Genomic DNA, 21252 nt, shown 5'->3' on the forward strand with positions numbered 1-21252 from the left:
AGAGAGACAATAAAATATCTGACCCCAGAGAACACCACTGGGCTCAGGTGCATCAAAGCTGATACAACAATCAATAAATTAACTCCAAACAGTCTTTAGATCACAGACAGACAGGTTCCAGACATATTACAGACAGTTGTTATTGGATGGAACTTTAGGCCTATACAAAAACATACAATCACTATGGGAGGATTGTCAGTTGGTATCCTAAGATAGGAAAAAAAAAGAAAAAAGATACCAGTAATGACAATTAAATCTAAAGACACAAATTGAATCAAAAACAAATAAGTGAATAAATAAATAAATAAATGTTGGTTCGAGAGCTTTACATCAAATCCTCAGTACACTAAACATGCACGTCTATTGAGACCAATACAATAGTACTGTAACTTACAAAATATTAAGAGCATTATGGTGAAATCTTGTGGTGAACTTCCCAGTTTGTTGACATCTAGTTGCTGCTTTTTTAAATTGATATACCACAGTTACATTTCTGTTCTGTTGCTGACATCTGCTGGCACCAGAGAGAAGCTCCATATGAGGGTTTGGGAGCAGACTGCTGCTGGGGAGGACTTCCACTCCAATGACTGGAGACTGGAGATATATGTTACCGTAGTATGATGTCAAGTATATTTAAAATGACGTGTCATGACATGACTTGTTTTGATATGAAGTTCAGGTCACAATGATTTTACAGTAAAACAGTACATATTACTTTTTGAGAATATAACCTGCTTGTGTTAGTTTAAAAAAAGTTTATTTTTTACTATTATGTTTTGTTAATGAATTTTTGTTTTTATTTTATTACTCAATGTAACTTCAAACAAGCTGTGTTTACCATGACCAAGCTTCATCACTGCCATGTTGTTTTGTGGGGGTGGGGCATGTTCAATAAAAAAACATAAAAATAAAAATAAACACATAAACTGCAATGGCTGTCCTTTTGTTGATTGAATTGTGTTTTTATGGAGATTTCTACAGTCTTTGTATAATATTCTACAAGCTTTTTATTCTACAGGTTATACAGTCAGTCAGTGCTTCGGTAGGTTGTTTAGGAGTCATTAGGTTCCGTAAATACACTGTGGAACAATACAACAACTTGTTGGGAGAAATGCAAAAATGTATTATAATACTTCAGTATTTTAAAACCAGGTACTCCAGTACTTTAACTCAAGTAAAAATCTGACGGATCAAATTTCACTAATATGGGAGTAATATTTGGTAATGGAGTTGTGTGCTTTGTCCACCCCTCCCTGTACTGCTTCTCCCAGTTTAGATCTATTAAAGGGCCTGGTATCTGTGTGGCGTCCGGGCAGCCAGAAGAACTGTCAGCTGTAAAATCTCACCTCTAATCCACCATAAAACACTGACTGACAACACAAACAGCTGCCTGCCTAATCTGCTCTGCCCTGTTGTGGTGCTGAAAATGTTCCAAAGCAGAGAGCCAAAGAGGAAGGACATGGATGGACGTGCTGGAGAGCCTGGCTTCATTCCTACCAAAAGACAAAAACAATGTTTGAATGTTTAGCTTGCTGCTCTAAATAGTAGAATACTTAGTTACTTAAAAATTGCAACAAAGCTAATGTGTTTAAAAGTCATTTACCCCTAAAATGATTGGCACAGAAAACCTTCTGTGTCTGTTTTCCCCCCTGACAATGTGTGTGCGTGGTTCTGTTCAGTTCTAGTGAAAGTGAACCCTTATCTCCCAGACTGCTATCAGGCTGAGAGTGCCACTTATAGTGTGACCAGGAAAGAGGCTCAAACAATGTTTGTGTGGTCTGACTATGCAGTGGAAGGCAGCGAGGTCAGGCGAGGTATCAAACACAAGGTTTATTAATATCCATCACTCCCAGAGTATTAATAAACTGCACACATGCTTAATACCACAATGACGAGGGAACAATGGTGAGTGCAGCTTTCTATGGATAGAGCTCTCACTGTCTAGGAGTGGACGGGGACTTTTATCTCATTCCTAGTGTTATGGTAACCAGATGAGTTGGTGTCGTATATTATAAATGCGCCCATTGTTTCCATTAATTGGATGTTAGAGTTGGTATATGATGAATCAATAACACTCGAAAACTAGAATTACCACCTTAGAGTTGTATGCTGCCAAAGAAATATGTCAAATAAGTTACAATCTCCCCTTTCTCAGGTGTGACGTGGAATAATGGCCAGAAGTGTTTTAGCAGAACATTATAATGTCACAGTGAAGTTGACCTTTGACCTTTGACCATTTGGATATAAAATGTCATCACTTCATTTTATCCTGTTAGACATTTGAGTTAAATTGTGTCATAATTAGTGTATGAATTCATGGGTTATGGCGAAAAATGTGTTTTGTGTGGCTACTGCTACCTTGAACTTTAAACTTTGATCACTAAATTCTGTTCAGTTCATCCTTGAGTCCAAGTGAATGTTTGTGCCAAATTTAAAGAAATTCCCTCAAGGCGTTACTGAGATATTGTGTTCATGAGATTCTTCGTGATTCTTCCTTCTTGCCATAACCAAGAGGATATGTGTCATTCATACATTAAAAATTATTAGGGAAAAAACTGTGAATCCATGGTCTTTAATCTCAGGTGATTTCGTTTGGAGATACTCAAAGTGGCACTAAAAAGTCAGTGAACTCGGGGGCGTCAAGTAGCTTAGTTGGTTGAGCATCCGCCCCAGTTTGAGTCCCGCATCGGACAGCCCTTTGCTGCATGTCATTCCCCCTCTCTCTGCCTCCCCATTTCCTGTCTCTCTACTGCACTGTCAATAAAGAAAAAATAATAATAAAGAAAAAAGTCAGTGAACTCTTTGGAACGACCTGGGATTCTGATTGGTTGACTGGTCATGAAATGTGATCTGATTTTCATCTAAGTCTCAGTTCTGGTGGAAACAGCCAGTGACCCTTGGATCTGATAACTGGTTGAACCTCCTTTTGCTCCAATAACCTGAAACCAGCTCTCAGCTGGTACCTTCTGATGAGACCTGCACAATGTTCAGGAGACATGTTGGACCATTCTTCCTTATAGAGCTGCTTCAGCTCTGACATATTCTCAGGATGTGTGAGAGGCTCTCATCAGGTCATTCCACAGCATCTCTGTTGGACTGAGGTCTGGCCTCTGACTGGACCACTCTAGAAGCTGGATTTTCTTTGATTTTTAGGGTCATTGTCTGGCTGCATCAGCAGCTTCTCCTGAGCTTCAGCATGCAGACAGCCATCCTGACATGATCCTAGAAGAGACCTTGATAAACCTGGGAATTTATTTTCCCCTTGATGATGTGGAGCTCTCCAGGTCCAGAGGCAGCAAAGGCCTCTGGGATGATGCTTTCATGTTGGTGTGCAGTTCCCCTTTTTAAACCATACACAGTGCTGCATGTTCTGTTTGATCAGTCTACAACATTTTCCCAGAAGTGTTGTGGAGAGTCAAGCTGCTCTTTGGCAAACTTTGCATATGGCGGACTCATGGACAGAGATGTGAACCAGCTCCAATGTTTCCTTTTAGCCTTTAGCTGTTACTCTGATGTTCTTTGTTACTGTGTTAAATAAATAAAAGTAACTCTACCCACACCTCCAATCTGGTCAGAGTCTCTGAGTCTCTCTTCTTTTACTTACATGATCAAGAATTGTTGATAGATATTCATCAGCCCACAGTTACGTAATCGAATGTCATTCGAATAAAACACTACTACCTTTTTCTTTGAAATGACACACACTTTATTACACAGTAATACCTGGTGGCCTGTTTCATTTATCATAACAAGTATTTGCTTTCACCTTCCATAAATACAAGGACAATACAGGACAGTTTAACAGTCAGAAATTTCAACATCAGCATTTTTCTCAGTGTGAACATTTTTCTCTCAAGTGACAAGAAGTTTCTTTTAGTTTCCATCTTAAATATCATAGTGCAAACAATTTTCACAACAGCAGTACTTTTTACAACTCACACTCGAATTCCTTACACATTAACATCCAGTTTTTCTTTTTCAATTTATTACACTGTAAACTGTTGATGTACTGTATGTTCCTCAGTAAACGACCCAATGGACCTAAGCTAATATGTCCATTCAATTAACGCCCCATATAAGTGCTCCTTCAGCAAGTCGCCTCGGCTGGTGCCTAGCAGCTGACTAAGAGCTAGTACAGACCAGGGGAGTCAGACTGTTTAATTAAAACAAAGCTATCAATGATTGTACAGTAGTATACAGTCATTCATTTCCTTTGGGAAGTGTTAATGACTTGGGGCTGGAGATGGATCTTGGATGGATGGATGGATGGATGGATGGATGGATGGATGGATGGATGGATAAGATGAGGTTCTACTGAAAAAGAAAAGCTCAGATTAGCTCATTAAAAAAAAAAAAAGTGGAAGAAATTTGAGCTAGCTCTCGTGAAGTGTGAACACACACGTTTTAATGCTAAAGTTGTGTTCACTTCAGATACCGTAGCTAACAAGCATGTAGCTGTCAGAAGCCAGGCATTTCCCACTGTTAAATGTTTGAAACAGCTGCTCCTGAACAGCTACTGTGACAGACTCTGGCTGTAGGCAAATTTAAACTTTCATCAGCCTGCAGTCATTTCTGTCCGTGTGTGTCAGCTGTATTTCATCGGCCCACAGGGCTTCATGAAGGGGGTCATGACAGAGTTGCCACTGAAGTGTTAGCAATAGTTGCCGACAAGATGCCAACCACATGTAACTTGACCAGCCTGCAGTGTATACAATAGACCTAAAGCCTGACTGAGACAGGTGTTAATTTATAGTTATCACCCAACCACTTAACCCTGCTGTCGTTAAGGAAGGAGTGATCTGAAAGCCAATTAGCACCTGGTGACAGTATGCAACACCTTTCTGTCTAGTTTCTGCCAAGATCACAATAGAGGCAGAAGTCTGCAGTAGTTAGTTTGATTTAAACACCTTCTGCTCAAGTTACTGTGCACATGGATATACATATTGAAGTCAGTGTTGGTTATATTGGTTTTGCTGGTTTGGCTGCATAAGTTTTTCCGTATGGCAGTAATTCATAATAGTAGCATGGACTATTTTATAACCAGGGGGCATTGTGAATAACCCCCCTGTGGGAATTTACTGAGAAGTAACAAAGGCCTTTAAATAGACCAGCAAATCAGTCCAATGACATGTGATGGGTGCAGCTGTTTGCTACCAAACATAGCAACCTACTCCTGTCTGAACTTGTTTTGTTTTTTTTTTGTCAGGAGCAAAAACAACACATCCCAGAGCTCCTTCTAGATGTCTGGCACCTCCCACTTGAGAAGGAAGTGGGTCTGTGTTAGTGATGCAGTGGACTGTTGCCTCACAGCAGGGTCTTTAGATTCATTTCAATCAGGAAAGACACAACGTAACATGAACGCAGAAGCTATATTTAATAAAGACTTTCGTGTTGAGCTAATTGATTCAAGAGATATATTGGGATAGAGCCCTGAAAGTAGCCAACAATCTGAGATCCCCCCCTAGGGAGCCTTAGACAGGGCCGTGACATTGGTGGTGCTCCCCGAATTGCCAGTTTTATTAACAAAAAGTCTGATAATTGACAAAAGTCTGAGGATGGGATGCAGATCATCAGCAAGGGCTTGGATATTAATAGGAGTTGATGGATGCTGTTTTAAAATGTCTTGGAAACATTTCTCCCTTGCTTCTGGGATGGATTTTGAAGACATACGATGTGAGGGTACAGGGTTCCCTGTACAGGCTACACAGGGAAAAACACAAGTGCAGACATTTTCCTAAAGATTTTTGCAGATGTTGTTAAAGTGGAACACCTGACAGCCATGACAGCCCAGTTGAGCGGGGAAGACTCAACTGGACTGGAAGGTTTGGACAAAGGTTTGGTGCATGCACTTGGCAGGTCCATGATTTTGTTAGATGATAAAATGTTTTGACTGTTTTCTGATGGAAGTGGCAGAACAAATGGTCTACCTGTTGCAGATGCAGGAGGGGAGCTAGCAAGATGATGCATGGGAGGAATTTAGCTGGGATGCCAGGTCATCGAAGATGGGCTTCATTGAAGATCTGGGGTTTTTGACAAGCCAGGGGAAGAGCGCCGAGAGGACGAAGGATCTTTCCAGTGCTTGGAGGCCATGTTGGACATGGTGTTGGTAAACTGGTAAGCGGCATAGACTGCAATGACAGCTGAGAGAGAGAGAGAGAGAGAGAGAGAGAGAGAGAGAGAGAGAGAGAGAGAGAGAGAGAGGTAAGGTATGTTGATCACAAATCTAAAGCCTAAAATGTTCTTACCAGATAAACTTATCAACTGCCTCATCTCATGGTGTTTGTTACGGACAGTCCATGAGGACAGATGTCTAATAAGACCCCCCCACCACCACCACCACCACCACTCAGACGTTGATCAGAAAGATTGTTCCTATCAATCACCCTCTTGATTACTCAGTCGTGACCACATGTAACTTAACTGGCCCACCCAAGGTGCTTGGGTACCTAGGTGACCACAAATCAGAGTAAATGAGATATTTAAATAGACTGAAAGTTGAGAGCAGCTGATGCTGGAATGCAGTCTACAGTGGCATAGAAACAAAGGATCTTGATTTGCCCTCTTGTCTACAAGTGGTCTCAGTGTGATTTCAGGGTCAGTCTCCCGTGTTGACAAGGATCCTGGTGGTCCGTGAATTGTGGTTCTGAATCACTGATTCTCGACCTTGAGGTGGTCCTTTGAGATGGTGCATATGCCTGCTGTGCAAAGCTATGGAGGTGTATTGATCCAGGTACAAACGACTTTAAGATGACTCAGGTCATGGTCGATGTCCAAGAAAGATGAAATATTTAATGAAATGTTTTGACACTTAATTATTGCAACTGTGACACCATTGGTCACAGTTGCCCACATACTACATAATGGGGCTGTTAGTGGGGAGCCACCACATTAATGAATAAATTAAAAATGAATCTGAACTTCAGATAAGGTATATTTACTTTACTTCTCCTCACAGGCAATAAATGGAATCTGGTTTCTGTCCACGACCAGTCCTCACTTGGAAAATTTTTTTCAACACATGAGTTGAGAGAAAAAAGAAAAGTGTGGTAGAATTAGAGATAGAGTAGTTTGTGCTATGTGAGTCATGGACGAGTTATGCTGGAGAAAGTTCCTGGCGCTACTCCCATAAAATCACATTATTTGGACATGAGAGGTAGTGACAAACAAGCAGAGAGGGCAGCCAGACATCATGAGAGCCATAGAGGGCCCTGTCACGATGAAAGTGATGGCGATTACCACAGAGTGTGTGCGTGGGCGTGTGTGTGTGTGTATGGAAGTAGTGTACCTGTTGATGTGTGTGTGTTGTGTGTGTGTATTAGTAAACAGGTCAGGGTGGTGCCCTTGGCCTTGTAAGGCAGGGTTATCTGGGGTTATATATTTGATTCCTGCCTACCCTACAGGTCTAGTAGCTGCTTCTTCTTCACCTGGCCTTTGTAAGTCTGCACAACTAGTTTGTATTTTGTATTCAAAGATTCCATTTTTCATACGCTATCTTTCTATTGCCTAAACCGAAGGGAAAATATTTTCCAACTTCTCTCATTTTACAAAATAGAGGTGATAGGAAGGAACAATTTTTTAAATTTGAAACATAGTTAAAACAGGAGTGACATACATGCTTAACAAGATGTATGACATAATTTGTTAAAAGGCCAGTAGGTATACTTAATCCAGGACCAGGTTAGACAAATCATCCTAAAACAAGAGACCTCTAACTCCCACTGATGCTGATGTGAGTAAGCTCATGCTGATGTTTTACTCAGAATGTCTTACTTACATTTCTCTCTGTCCACTGCAGGTGGATCACTGGTTTAATCTCCGCAGCCTGAGCTCATCTGTCATCTGAGTTGAACTCACAGGTAAATTCTCTGTTCCTAGTGTCTTCTTAGCAATATTATAGAGCTAAAGACTGATCTAAGATGGCTTTATTCTTCTGTAGCTCATCAGTACATATAAGAGCCTATGGATCCTGACAGAGGGGTTTTAGACAATCATTGTTTAGATAAATAAAAAGATAAACTTCATTGATCCCATGAGGGAAACTGTCAAATTTCTCTCAAAGTTGAAACAGTTAAAATCCAAATGCAGAGGAAAACAGTGAAGAAAGAAAAATAAGATTAGAAGAAAAATAGTTTTTGCTTGAAACAGATGTGATGGCAAACTGTCAGATACAGACAGGGTGAAGCCTTACTCATCTCTTACCGACTGTATGTTAGTGCAGCCATGGGGGACGCAGAGATGGCTGTGTTTGGGGCAGCTGCCTCGTACCTGAGGAAGTCGGACAGGGAGCGTATGGAGGCCTCCATGCGTCCCTTCGACATAAAGAAGGAATGCTTTGTCCCGGATCCAGTGGAAGAGTTTGTGAAGGGAACCATCTCCAGCCGAGAAGGAGACAAGGCCATTGTAGAGACACAGAATGGGAAGGTCAGTGGTTACAATTTACCATTCAGGCATTTAGTTTTAATTTTTGACAGCATGTGATGGTCTTATCATAGGTGCAATGATTAAATTACAAGCGGAAAAAAGTCTATAACAATATAAGTTATTCCAGACTCCCAAATATCTTTGTGAATTCACTAATTCACAACAAAAAGGTAATTATTTAATGTCAAATAAATGTAACTGTTGCCTTAACATACCCAGCATGTAAGAAGTTACGAACAGTCAGAACCAGAGACTGTTCCACTTCATTCTCAAGTGCGGTGAAAAATAACTGAATCTATTTAGCTTTTGATTAACAGGTTTAACTCCAGTCACCAAGCCAGTTAGAGCGGCACAAGAAACACATTATATCATATTAGAAGTTTGAGTGTGAGTCTATGTGCGAGTCCTTGACTGGGGAGCAAGTGTTAATCTGAGTGTAAATCTATGTGTAATTTAAACTGTCTATCCTTAAGTGAGTGTGAATACAAGTTCAAATGGGATCCGGAGTACTGCTGCAATTAAAGTGTCTCCAGTCACTGCACTGAGCAGCTGAGTGATGAAATGAGGCATTGCTGCCATCTGGCAATAACAATGTGTGGCAATGCTTTGTAATGCTACACTGGCAATGTTGACGATAATAACGTTGCCTGAATGTTTTCTTACAACTCATAAAAAGAACATTTCAATGTCAAAATTGTTTGACCATTACATATTAATCAGAAACCTGTGTTGGTTTTCCTCAGACTGTGACCGTCAAAGACTGTGACATCCTGCAACAGAATCCTCCAAAGTTTGACAAGATCGAGGACATGGCCATGTTGACTTTCCTCCATGAACCAGCTGTGCTGTTTAACCTCAAAGAACGTTATGCAGCATGGATGATCTATGTGAGTAGATCAAGCCAATAACCAATAAACATTCCTTCTCAAAGCATGGTTTATAAAAATTTGGTTGCACAAACTCAAACTGTGTAGAATGAACCTTTTGCTCAAACCTATCTAGATGCCATATAACAGTATATTTATGCTCATATAAAATGTGTACATGTTTAATTTTGCATTTTTTAATATTGCTCTATAGGCATTAGTTTTCCATTCAAAGTTTCCATATTTAACACCTTTCTGGTTTCAAGTGTTGATCTATAAGAAGATATATTTCTGGTCTGTGGAAAAGAACAAAAAAATCATCTCAATGTAGTTTTAAATGTTCTCTCTTAGGGCTCTAGTAACAACAGGTTGGTGAGCCAATCAGAAGAGAGGAGGCTCTGTGCCTCTCTTCTGATTGGCTGACTGTTTTCCGAGTCATCGAAAAAAATATAGCAGATTTCAGGTAAAACACACAGAGAAACCAAATCCTGCAAGGCTGGATGGTGGGTCCAGGTGGGCGGGGCTCTTTTAGGGTTGTGGAGAGGGAAATAGAATCAAAACACAGCAAAGTTTTAATTTATAAATGGCAAAGATCTGATGCCAAAATAGTAACCACGTTGAAATGACTGTGTTTTTCTCATAGACCTACTCTGGGCTGTTCTGTGTGACTGTCAACCCCTATAAGTGGCTGCCAGTCTACAACCAAGATGTGGTTACTGCCTACAGAGGAAAGAAGAGAACTGAAGCTCCTCCTCATATCTTCTCCATCTCTGACAATGCCTACCAGTACATGTTGGCAGGTACAGACTGATAAGACAGATATTTGTTTTGGGTAACTTTTATTACACATAACATATGCTGAAACTTGATTAACAAAATTGTACTCTGCATCTTTGTTTTTTGTAGACCGTGAAAACCAGTCAATCCTGATCACGTGCGTAATATCTTATACTTAAAAAGCACCCATGACAGTATATATGCTCTGAAATGAAATATCATTCTACATTTACCACTGTAAGTATTGATCATTGACTTTGCAATTACAGTGGAGAATCTGGTGCAGGAAAGACTGTCAACACAAAGCGAGTCATCCAGTATTTTGCAAGTATTGCAGCTGGAAACTTTAAGAAAGACCCCAATGCCAAAGACAAGGTAAATAAGCTCTGTCAAATGTGTGATTTGTTGGAAGGGGTTCTGTTGAGCCTTAAACTGGGTAAAACTACAGATTACATAAGTGTACAACAAAAATTTGAGAAGAGAAGAGTGTTAACACCAATCTCTTATCTTCTTTAACTAAAATGGAAGAGCTGTAGATTTGCTCAGTGCATTGGTGACAAATCCAACTTAAAAAACACAAATTCATTAAAACGTCTTTCCTAGTTTTTCACTGAAAATGGCAACTGTGTTACATCATTTGTAGGTTAAGAGGTTAATCAAACTTTCAAAAAATGGAATGATATCACATGATGCCACCAGAGGCTGCTGAAGTCTCTTCGTGTAGCTTTAAAGACAGTATTCCTCTGTGACAGGGAACCCTGGAGGATCAAATCATCCAGGCTAACCCTGCTCTGGAGGCCTTTGGTAATGCCAAGACCATCAGGAATGACAACTCCTCTAGATTTGTGAGTATCTAATCTTGGTTTGATTGTATTGTCATCATTATGTATCCAGTTCCCATGAAAACACAATCAGTAGCAGGAGCAGATATCAAAGTAAACTTTATCCTTTCAGGGTAAATTCATCCGAATCCATTTTGATACCAGGGGAAAGTTGGCCTCTGCTGATATTGAAACCTGTAAGAACAAACATGCTTATCATACTTACACAAATTATAGAAATACTATTTATGTTTCGTAATATAGTTGGTTTAACTCCTGACAGTATCCTCACTTGTATTTGTCAATTGTCAGACCTTCTGGAGAAGTCTCGTGTGACCTTCCAGCTCAAGGCTGAGAGGGATTACCATATTTTCTACCAGATTCTGTCCAACGAGAAGCCTGAACTCCTGGGTTAGTATAGTTCATAGGGAAGAAAAAGTAAAAAGAAAACACCAGGCTGCCATTGGCTTTGTATTGTGGTAATGTGTCCATCAGTCTGACCTTTCCTCACCCTCTCTGTGTGTCCTCCAGAGATGCTGTTGATCACAAACAATCCCTATGACTATGCCTTCATCTCTCAGGGGGAAACCCAAGTGGCCTCCATTAATGATTCAGAGGAACTGATGGCAACAGACGTCAGGCTCTCACTCATTACTCTTTTTAGATATTTACATTTAACTCAAATTTAATCACAATGACTGAATGAGTTAGTGAAATTTAGACAGTTATTAAGTTCTCAAATTATTATTTCATCAAAATTACACTATCCACATCAATGTTGAGAACTTATTACGTGTGCTCTCCCACAGAGCGCCTTTGATGTGTTGGGCTTCACTCAAGAGGAAAAGAACTCTGTTTACAAGCTGACTGGTGCCATCATGCATTATGGTAACATGAAGTTCAAGCAGAAGCAGCGAGAGGAGCAGGCAGAGGCTGATGGCACTGAAGGTAAGAGAGGCTCTGTTTGTCAGGCCGGCTCAGAACAAATGCAGAGAGTTTCACAGTATTTCCTTTCCTTCTTCAGATGCTGACAAATCATCTTATCTGATGGGCCTGAACTCTGCTGACCTCATCAAAGGTCTCTGTCACCCAAGAGTCAAAGTAGGAAATGAGTGGGTCACCAAAGGACAAACTGTCGCCCAGGTAAGAAATTAGAAAATGTGTCTCAAAAGCTTGTTATCCATGAGGGAAATGCTCTACACCTGATTAAGGAACAGATCGTGTTGTCTGCCTGGCTTCTGTTGCAGAGGCTAAATATTTGCAAGAAAAAAAGTGTACAAAAATTAATTTGGATGCATAAGCTTAAATGTAATTCTGTTCTCCAGGTGAACTATGCTGTTGGAGCTCTATCCAAAGCTGTTTATGAGAGGATGTTCCTGTGGATGGTGGTGAGAATCAACCAGTCACTGGAGACCAGGCAGCCTCGCCAGTACTTTATTGGTGTGCTGGACATCGCTGGATTTGAGATCTTTGATGTGAGTGACTACAGTAAACCAGACCTCTTTAAACATAATAAGAATCATTAGATAATAAATAAATTGGTCTTTTTTTGCTTTCCAGTTCAACACATTTGAGCAGCTGTGCATCAACTTCACCAATGAAAAACTGCAACAGTTTTTCAACCACCACATGTTTGTGCTGGAGCAGGAAGAGTACAAGAAAGAGGGCATTGAATGGACCTTCATAGATTTTGGTATGGATTTGCAGGCCTGTATTGACCTGATTGAAAAGGTGAGGGACAGGCTAAATGTTCAGACATGAATACAATAAATAAAAATGTGGTCTGTTTTCTAAACCATGGATTTTTTCATCTCTTCAGCCCATGGGTATCATGTCCATCCTTGAAGAGGAGTGCATGTTTCCCAAAGCCTCTGATACCACCTTTAAAGCTAAGCTCTATGACAATCATCTGGGGAAATCCAACAACTTCCAGAAGCCCAGAATTGTCAAAGGAAAACCAGAGGCCCATTTTGCCCTGATGCACTACGCTGGAACTGTTGATTATAATATCATGAACTGGCTGGTGAAGAACAAGGATCCTCTGAATGAGACTGTTGTAGGACTCTACCAGAAGTCAAATCTCAAGCTGTTGAGTATCCTCTTCGCAAATTATGCTGGAGCTGATTCAGGTACAATGGTGTGAATTTCTTCTTTGGAGATTACAATGGTTTTTAGTATAGCTTTAACCTTGCACAATTTGTTTTAATAGTTTCGGGTGAAGGTACTGAAGGTAAAAAAGAGAAGAAAAAGAAGGGATCATCATTTCAGACTGTGTCTGCTCTTCATAGGGTACTGTATATGATTCCTCTCATTCTAGGATGTGGTAGTTTGTACATAAAAGTACACCACAATGTCTAAATGTATTCTTCACCATATTAAAGGAAAACCTGAACAAGCTGATGACCAACTTGAGGTCTACTCACCCTCACTTTGTACGCTGCATCATCCCCAACGAGACCAAGACTCCTGGGGCCATGGAGAATCCTCTGGTGATGCACCAGCTGCGCTGTAACGGTGTGCTGGAAGGCATCAGGATCTGCAGAAAGGGCTTCCCCAACAGGATCCTCTACGGAGATTTCAAACAGAGGTATTATCTCGCGCCATTTTGCTGTTACTGTATAATTCCAAAAGAAAATAGAAATAAAAGTCTTTCTTGATTTTCTAGATATCGCATCCTGAATCCTGCTGCCATCCCCGACGGTCAGTTCATTGACAGCAGGAAGGGAGCTGAGAAACTTCTCGGGTCTCTGGATATTGATCACAATCAATACAAGTTTGGACACACCAAGGTATCATCTGAAATTGTTCTGACATTGGAAAAAGTAACCAAAAGTGATATATCATTCTGGTAGATGAGGAAGAAGATGGCAAAAAGTAATACACCCATCCCTGTTTTTAGGTGTTCTTTAAGGCTGGACTGCTGGGTCTGCTTGAGGAGATGAGAGACGAGCGTCTCTCCAAAATCATCACTGCTATTCAAGCCAGATCCCGTGGTGTTTTGTCTCGTATTGAGTATCAGAAGATGGTGGAACGCAGGTATCAAGCTAATATTGGTCATTAAAGATTCAACGGTTTGTGGTATGTGATTTATACATTTAACTAAAACCTTTCATATAATTAAAAAAACCTTCTAGAGAGGCACTATTGGTGATCCAGTGGAATGTCCGCTCTTTTATGGGGGTCAAGAATTGGCCCTGGATGAAGCTGTTCTTTAAGATCAAACCTCTGCTGAGATCTGCTGAGGCAGAAAAGGAGATGGCCAACATGAAGGAAGAATTCCTGAAATTGAAAGAAGCTTATGCAAAGTCTGAAGCTCGTAGGAAGGAACTAGAGGAAAAAATGGTATCACTTCTCCAAGAGAAGAATGACCTGCAGCTCCAAGTCCAAACGGTGAGAATGGCACTATAGCGATGTTTTCCTTTGAACCTGTTATTACAGTATGTGCTAATGAGACAAAATTTTGGCAGGAGCAAGATAATCTCTGTGATGCTGAAGAAAGATGCGAAGGACTGATCAAAAACAAAATCCAACTGGAGGCAAAATCCAAAGAGCTGACAGAAAGGCTGGAGGATGAGGAGGAGATGAACGCTGAACTGACGGCCAAGAAGAGGAAGCTGGAGGATGAGTGCTCTGAATTAAAGAAGGACATTGACGACTTAGAGTTAACTCTGGCTAAAGTGGAGAAAGAGAAGCACGCCACTGAGAACAAGGTACAACAACTAACTTAACCATTTGTTACAACCAAAAAGTCCTCAAAACCTGAGCGAACATATAGGTTGTTTTTATCAATCCTCTGATATGACCTATGGCGGCATGTGTACCAGACCTTTGTTGTCATTGTTACCATAATAACAATGTGGCTAACTTTGTCGAATGGATAATCGAAACAACATAAACTGCTACTGTCACATGAGAATCGAACACTGCTCTACTGTGTCATATATCTGTGTTTTGTTTACCCATCCACCCACCACAACCTCTACCCACTGCAGACTTGTCATAATTACTACGGCCGCTTTTACAGGAGGACAGTCTGCCACAGATTAGCAGCTTAATGAAACAATAATGCCTCTTTTAATGGTTTACAGGTAAAGAACATGACTGAGGAGATGGCAGCTCTGGATGAAATCATTGCCAAGTTAACCAAGGAAAAGAAAGCCTTACAGGAAGCTCATCAGCAAACACTGGATGACCTGCAGAGTGAAGAAGACAAAGTCAACACTCTGACCAAGGCCAAAGCCAAGCTGGAGCAGCAAGTGGATGATGTATGTACCCATATCATAATTATAGTACATAGTATATCATCCAAGTATTAATAATTAAGCAATTCACAAATGTTGTAATCATATTGCATTAAGCTTGAAGGGTCTCTTGAGCAAGAGAAGAAGGTTCGAATGGACCTTGAGAGAGCCAAGAGGAAGTTGGAGGGAGACTTAAAGCTGAGCCAGGAGACTGTAATGGATCTAGAAAATGACAAGCAGCAGCTGGAGGAGCGACTGAAAAAGTACAGATTCATTTTTATATTAGTTATTCATTATCTCTTGTTTTAATAAACCAACACTGACTAAAAAAAATTCTGCAGGAAAGACTTTGAAATCAGTCAGCTGAATGGCAAAATTGAAGATGAACAGGCCATAATCTCTCAACTCCAGAAGAAGTTGAAAGAGCTGCAGGTAAAACAAAGTGATTCAGTAGTTAATCATCATCAATTAAGTGTAAACGATTTTGTGAAACATTGCTACATTTAAACATGTTGTTCTGACATTAGGCTCGTGTAGAGGAGCTGGAAGAAGAGCTTGAGGCAGAGCGAGCTGCTCGAGCCAAAGTGGAGAAGCAGAGAGCAGACTTGGCCAGAGAGCTGGAGGAGATCAGTGAGAGGCTGGAAGAGGCTGGTGGAGCAACATCTGCCCAGATTGAGATGAACAAGAAGAGGGAGGCTGAGTTCCAGAAACTCCGCAGAGACCTTGAAGAGGCCACTCTGCAGCATGAAGCCACCGCTGCCACGCTCAGGAAGAAACAAGCTGACAGTGTTGCTGACCTGGGGGAGCAGATTGACAACCTGCAGAGAGTCAAGCAGAAACTGGAGAAGGAGAAGAGTGAGCTCAGACTGGAACTGGATGATGTGGTTGCCAGCATGGAGCAGATGGTTAAGGCTAAGGTACATGTGCTTGAAGATGCTCAAGACAAATTTACAGACTGGCAGAACCAACTGGCAACCTGGTTGTTGGTTTTAATTGAATCATAAGTTAATACCAAGAAGTGAGGCAATATTAGCAAACTGTCTACTTGTACATCTCTTCCTTAAATTTGTTGCTCTTACTAGAGAAAGTAAGGATGGCAGTGGTGAGGAAGTGAGAAGTTACTTCATGTGTCCATTTCCTGCTGCACTTTGCAGTTAACTAGGATGGGTTAAAATACCCATAAACATCTTCTGCATTTCTAACCTTAATTTGTAAAAGCAAAATAATCATAGTCGACATTTTTCAGCCACTTATCTTAAATGTTGCCCCATTTCATTTGAATAGTAGTAAACAGTGACTATGAACTATAATATATTTATTTTGAAGACTAACTTGGAGAAGACCAGCAGAACTCTGGAGGATCAAATGAATGAATACAGAAGCAAGTGTGATGAATATCAGAGATCCCTTAATGACTTCACCACTCAGAGAGCTAAGCTCCAAGCTGAGAATGGTTCGTATTATGCTCTTTTCACTTCAAATGAAAAAACTTGGTTGTTGTAGAAGAATGCTACTCTGAGACGTTTGCCTTTCTAGGTGAGTTATCAAGACAGATGGAGGAGAAAGAATCTCTTATTTCTCAGCTGACTAGAGGAAAGACTTCCTACAGTCAACAACTTGAAGATCTGAAAAGACAACTTGAGGAGGAAATAAAGGTATGGAGATAGAAAAACCTGTTAATTCATCTGTAAGGCTCAAAAAAAGTTGCATGTCCGAGTGAAATATTATCTATGTTAATCCAGGCCAAGAATGCATTAGCCCATGCAGTGCAGTCTTCTCGTCATGACTGTGAGCTGCTTAGGGAGCAGTTTGAGGAGGAGCAGGAGGCCAAGGCTGAACTGCAGCGCGGCATGTCAAAGGCAAACTCTGAGGTGGCTCAGTGGAGAACTAAGTATGAAACTGATGCCATCCAGAGGACTGAGGAACTGGAGGAGGCCAAGTGAGTAAAACATATTTTCAATCAATCAATCTGGCAAAGTTTCAAATCAATTAACTCTGAATAAATGATATTGTAATCCAGGAAAAAGCTGGCTCAGCGTCTGCAAGATGCTGAGGAGGCTGTTGAAGCAGTGAATGCTAAATGCTCCTCTCTGGAGAAGACCAAACACAGACTGCAGAATGAGATTGAAGATCTCATGGTGGATGTGGAGAGGTCTAATGCTGCTGCTGCTGCTCTGGACAAGAAGCAAAGAAACTTTGACAAGGTAGAGTTGGTTGAGGTGTGGTTTCTTTTTAATGAATCACATCCATTTTTATATGATTTGAGGAGTTTTCCTGTCTCCTTAGGACGATAAATTTGGAATGTACATCGATACACTACTTCCTTAGAATCATGTGGCTACACAGCTTAGTGATGAAGAAGGCTTTCAACCTGGATTTTTATGCACAACCTGAGATTTCAAAGTGTTGTTACAGTGCAAATAGTTTCCTCAAATAAGGCACATTTGCTAAACCGTCGAGAGCTCAGTGTGGGAATTTAAACTTGAAATCATACAACTTGTATCTCAATGTCTAGGTCCTGTCTGAGTGGAAGCAGAAATATGAGGAGTGTCAGTGTGAGCTGGAGAGCTCTCAGAAGGAAGCCAGGTCTCTGAGCACTGAGCTCTTCAAACTGAAGAACTCCTATGAAGAATCTCTTGAACATCTGGAGACCCTGAAGAGAGAGAACAAGAACCTTCAGGGTAATATATCAATCAATATGTTATAGCAGGCAATCCGTACACATTGCAGGTGCCAAAAAAAGCTAACGAAATGCAACTATTTCCATACACAGAGGAGATATCTGACCTCACTGAGCAACTTGGTGAGGGAGGAAAAACTATTCATGAGTTGGAGAAGGTTCGTAAGCAGCTTGAGCAGGAAAAAAGTGAGATTCACACAGCCCTTGAGGAAGCAGAGGTAAGACTAAAACCTCAAATCCAAAGTTAGTTTCTCAAGTGTACACTCACTGAGCACTTTATTAGGAACACAGTCCGAGTATTATTATGATGGACGTAGCCAGTAGAAGATGGTGAACTGTGGCCATAAAGGGTTAAACATGGTCAGCAACAATACTCAGATAGACTGTGGGATTCAAACCATGAACACTTGACACACTTTGGGCCTTTTAATACCATGAGTGATAGGTACTGTGCCAAGAGAACATTCCTCAACACCATTACATCACCACCAGTCTGGACTACTGACACAAGGCAGGTTGGGTCCATGGGTTATGCTGTTTACACCAAATTCTGACACTATAATCTGCTACCTCGGTAGGAAATGAAATTCATCAGACCAGGTTACGTATATTCAGTCTTTAGCTGCCCGGTTTTGGTGAGTCTGTGCCCACTGCAGCCTTACATTTCTATTCTTGCCTGTCCGCCTCAATGTTAGACATGTTGTTCATTCTGAGAAGCTTCTCTGCTCACCACAGTTGTAAAGAGTGGTTCTCTGAGTGACCGTACCTGATGGTATGATGGTATGATATGAATATGCAGGGGTATGGGTGTTCTCAATGAAGCGCTTGGTGAGTGTATATGCATAGTTTCAAAATGAAGCTGTAATTTGGAGAATTTTTGGCGAAATATATATAAGATTTGCTAAACTTCTGATGTCTATCTTAGTGTTCTCTTGAGCATGAGGAGGGGAAGATTCTGAGAGCCCAGCTGGAGTTCAACCAGGTGAAGGCAGACATGGAGCGTAAAATCGCTGAAAAAGATGAGGAGATGGAACAGAGCAAGAGGAACCTGCATAGGACCATTGAGACCCTGCAGAGTTCTCTTGAGGCCGAGACTCGCAGCAGGAATGAGGCTCTGCGTCTGAAGAAGAAAATGGAGGGAGACCTCAATGAGATGGAGATCCAACTCAGCCAAGCCAACAGGCAGGCAGCAGAGGCCCAGAAACAACTGAAGGCTGTTCACGCGCATCTGAAGGTAAAAAAAAAAGAGGGGGATGTAACTTTTCATTTTTCTGCCATCGTTACAATGGTATTTTTGTAACTGGAGGCTTTGAAAATTTAACAGGATGCGCAGCTCCAGCTTGATGACGCTATTCGAGCCAGTGATGACATGAGAGAAAACGTTGCCATTGTTGAGAGACGCAACAACCTGCTTCAGGCTGAGCTGGAGGAACTGAGGGCTGCTCTGGAGCAAACTGAGAGAAGTCGCAAACTTGCTGAGCAAGAGCTGCTGGATGTTAGTGAGAGGGTGCAGCTTCTGCACTCACAGGTATGGCAGATACTACACTTAGAATTTGTATTACTTTTTTAAAATTGTTTTATAGTATACTGCATACAATAACTGACTTAATTGTACAACAAAAGAACACCAGCCTGATAAATCACAAGAAGAAGCTGGAGGCTGATGCATCCCAGCTTCAAACTGAAGTGGAAGAAGCACTGCAGGAGTGCAGAAATGCTGAAGAGAAGGCCAAGAAGGCCATTACTGATGCTGCCATGATGGCAGAGGAGCTAAAGAAAGAGCAGGACACCAGCGCTCACCTGGAGCGTATGAAGAAGAACATGGAGCAAACCATTAAAGACCTGCAGCACCGTCTGGATGAAGCTGAACAGATCGCCATGAAGGGAGGCAAGAAGCAGGTGCAGAAGCTCGAGGCCAGGGTGAGTATCTCTGTCACATTTGTAATTTGAGTTATTTTTGGTCAGCAGTGATGTTGAGTAAGTTATTAAAAAAGTTACCTGCACAATCTTGTCCCTTACCAGGTGAGGGAGCTGGAGAATGAAGTGGAGATGGAGCAGAAAAAAAGCAGTGAAGCTGTGAAGGGCGTCCGTAAATATGAGCGCCGCATCAAGGAACTTACCTATCAGGTTTGTACCATCTAGGTACCTTCATTAATCTGCACGTGTGGTTAATTATCTTTAAGGAAATTAAGTTTGTAACCTTGATTTCCACAGACCGAGGAAGACCGCAAGAATCTTGCCCGACTCCAAGATCTGGTGGACAAGCTGCAGCTGAAAGTTAAATCATACAAGAGATCTACTGAGGAGGCTGTGAGTGTGGAAATGTGTGAAGTGTTGTCCTCATGTGTCAGTCTATAATTAGTTTAATATAACTACTTTAATTACTTTGTTTAATTTAACTTCGACAGGAGGAACAGGCTAATACTCATCTTGGCAAGTTCCGCAAGCTGCAGCATGAGCTGGACGAGGCTGAGGAGCGGGCTGACATCGCCGAGTCTCAGGTCAACAAGCTGCGGCCAAGAGCCGTGATGTGGGCTCCAAGGTAAGAAGCATGCATTCTGTAGCAGGTGCACAGCATCTGATGCTGACACATGCTGCCCTCTGTTGGCTACTCTTGGCTAGTTGTATGCTACTCTGCTATTCAGTTATTATCACATATTGTGTTATGCCAACTGCAGAGCTTCCATATTATCTATAATTTCTCTCTACGTTAATTGCTTTGTGGTACTAAAGCAACACTAATCTGATGAGCTAACAGCTGTTTCTCTCTGTTTTCTTTCCTTCCATTTTTCATGGCTGCAACAGAAAGGGTTTGATGAGGAGTGAAGCTTTGGAGCCTTCAGAAATACTTTCCCCTTCTGTGTGCTGTAGATCCCCTCAACTATCACTATTCACCACCTGTAGTGCTTAATAAAATCTCATCAAGCTGTTGCACATCATTATTGTATTCTTCTCTATTTTTTTCTCTCTTTTCTTTGAGAATGAGTGGTATCATAGGACATTGTACAGGAAATCTTGTATGGGGGGGGGGGGCACATGACTTGACTCAAGTCAGACTAAAGTCACAAATTTGAGGACTTCAGACGTGCCTGGACTTGATGTTGACTTGGTATTCATCAGACTTGAGACTTGACTCTTTTGAAACATGATTTCTATTGTGATTCCGCCAAACCTGGCAGCCTGCACCAGACCAGCAGAGGCCATGGGGATGTACGGTGGCCCTCAGAGCTTAACGCACTGCAGCTTAAGAAAACACATGCAAATAGACAAAACACAAACATCTCCATCAATTTGACAACACGTGCTGCAAATACTCACGACACAACAGAAGTGTTTCTGATGGACCCAGAAGTGATGAGGGGGCAGCCCGCTGGGTCGCCGGGTAGAGCGCGTACTATAAGAGCGTAGCCCTAACTGCAGTGGCGGTTCGAGTCTGACCCGTGGCC

At 41.4% G+C, this 21252-nt stretch overlaps 1 long non-coding RNA gene and 1 pseudogene across 2 annotated transcripts; one reads left to right on the forward strand and one right to left on the reverse strand.

Moving 5' to 3' along the window:
- Positions 1-3689: 3689 nt before the first annotated feature.
- LOC147817944 (uncharacterized) lies at positions 3690-8277 on the reverse strand. Its single transcript, XR_015438467.1, has 3 exons — positions 8200-8277; positions 5928-6140; positions 3690-4311 (listed from the first exon to the last, which is right to left on the reverse strand). It is a non-coding gene; the product is annotated as an uncharacterized LOC147817944 (long non-coding RNA).
- LOC111669814 (myosin-7-like) lies at positions 8221-20745 on the forward strand (annotated as a pseudogene). The gene is made up of 37 exons (XR_015438465.1): positions 8221-8421; positions 9165-9308; positions 9931-10087; positions 10194-10221; positions 10334-10439; positions 10817-10909; positions 11019-11082; positions 11198-11296; positions 11417-11520; positions 11695-11833; positions 11910-12028; positions 12211-12360; positions 12446-12616; positions 12705-13014; positions 13095-13174; positions 13267-13472; positions 13551-13674; positions 13785-13921; positions 14020-14275; positions 14353-14595; positions 14974-15150; positions 15244-15389; positions 15468-15558; positions 15654-16043; positions 16453-16579; positions 16663-16781; positions 16869-17065; positions 17147-17330; positions 17642-17807; positions 17900-18024; positions 18732-19040; positions 19131-19334; positions 19430-19726; positions 19829-19933; positions 20021-20116; positions 20215-20348; positions 20612-20745. The product of XR_015438465.1 is annotated as a myosin-7-like (transcript).
- Positions 20746-21252: the final 507 nt, after the last annotated feature.

Source organism: Seriola lalandi, unplaced genomic scaffold (genome assembly GCF_002814215.2).
Source record: "Seriola lalandi dorsalis isolate HSWRI2012SDOR001 ecotype SW California unplaced genomic scaffold, Sedor1 jcf7180002054824, whole genome shotgun sequence".
Taxonomy (NCBI): Eukaryota; Metazoa; Chordata; class Actinopteri; order Carangiformes; family Carangidae; genus Seriola; species Seriola lalandi.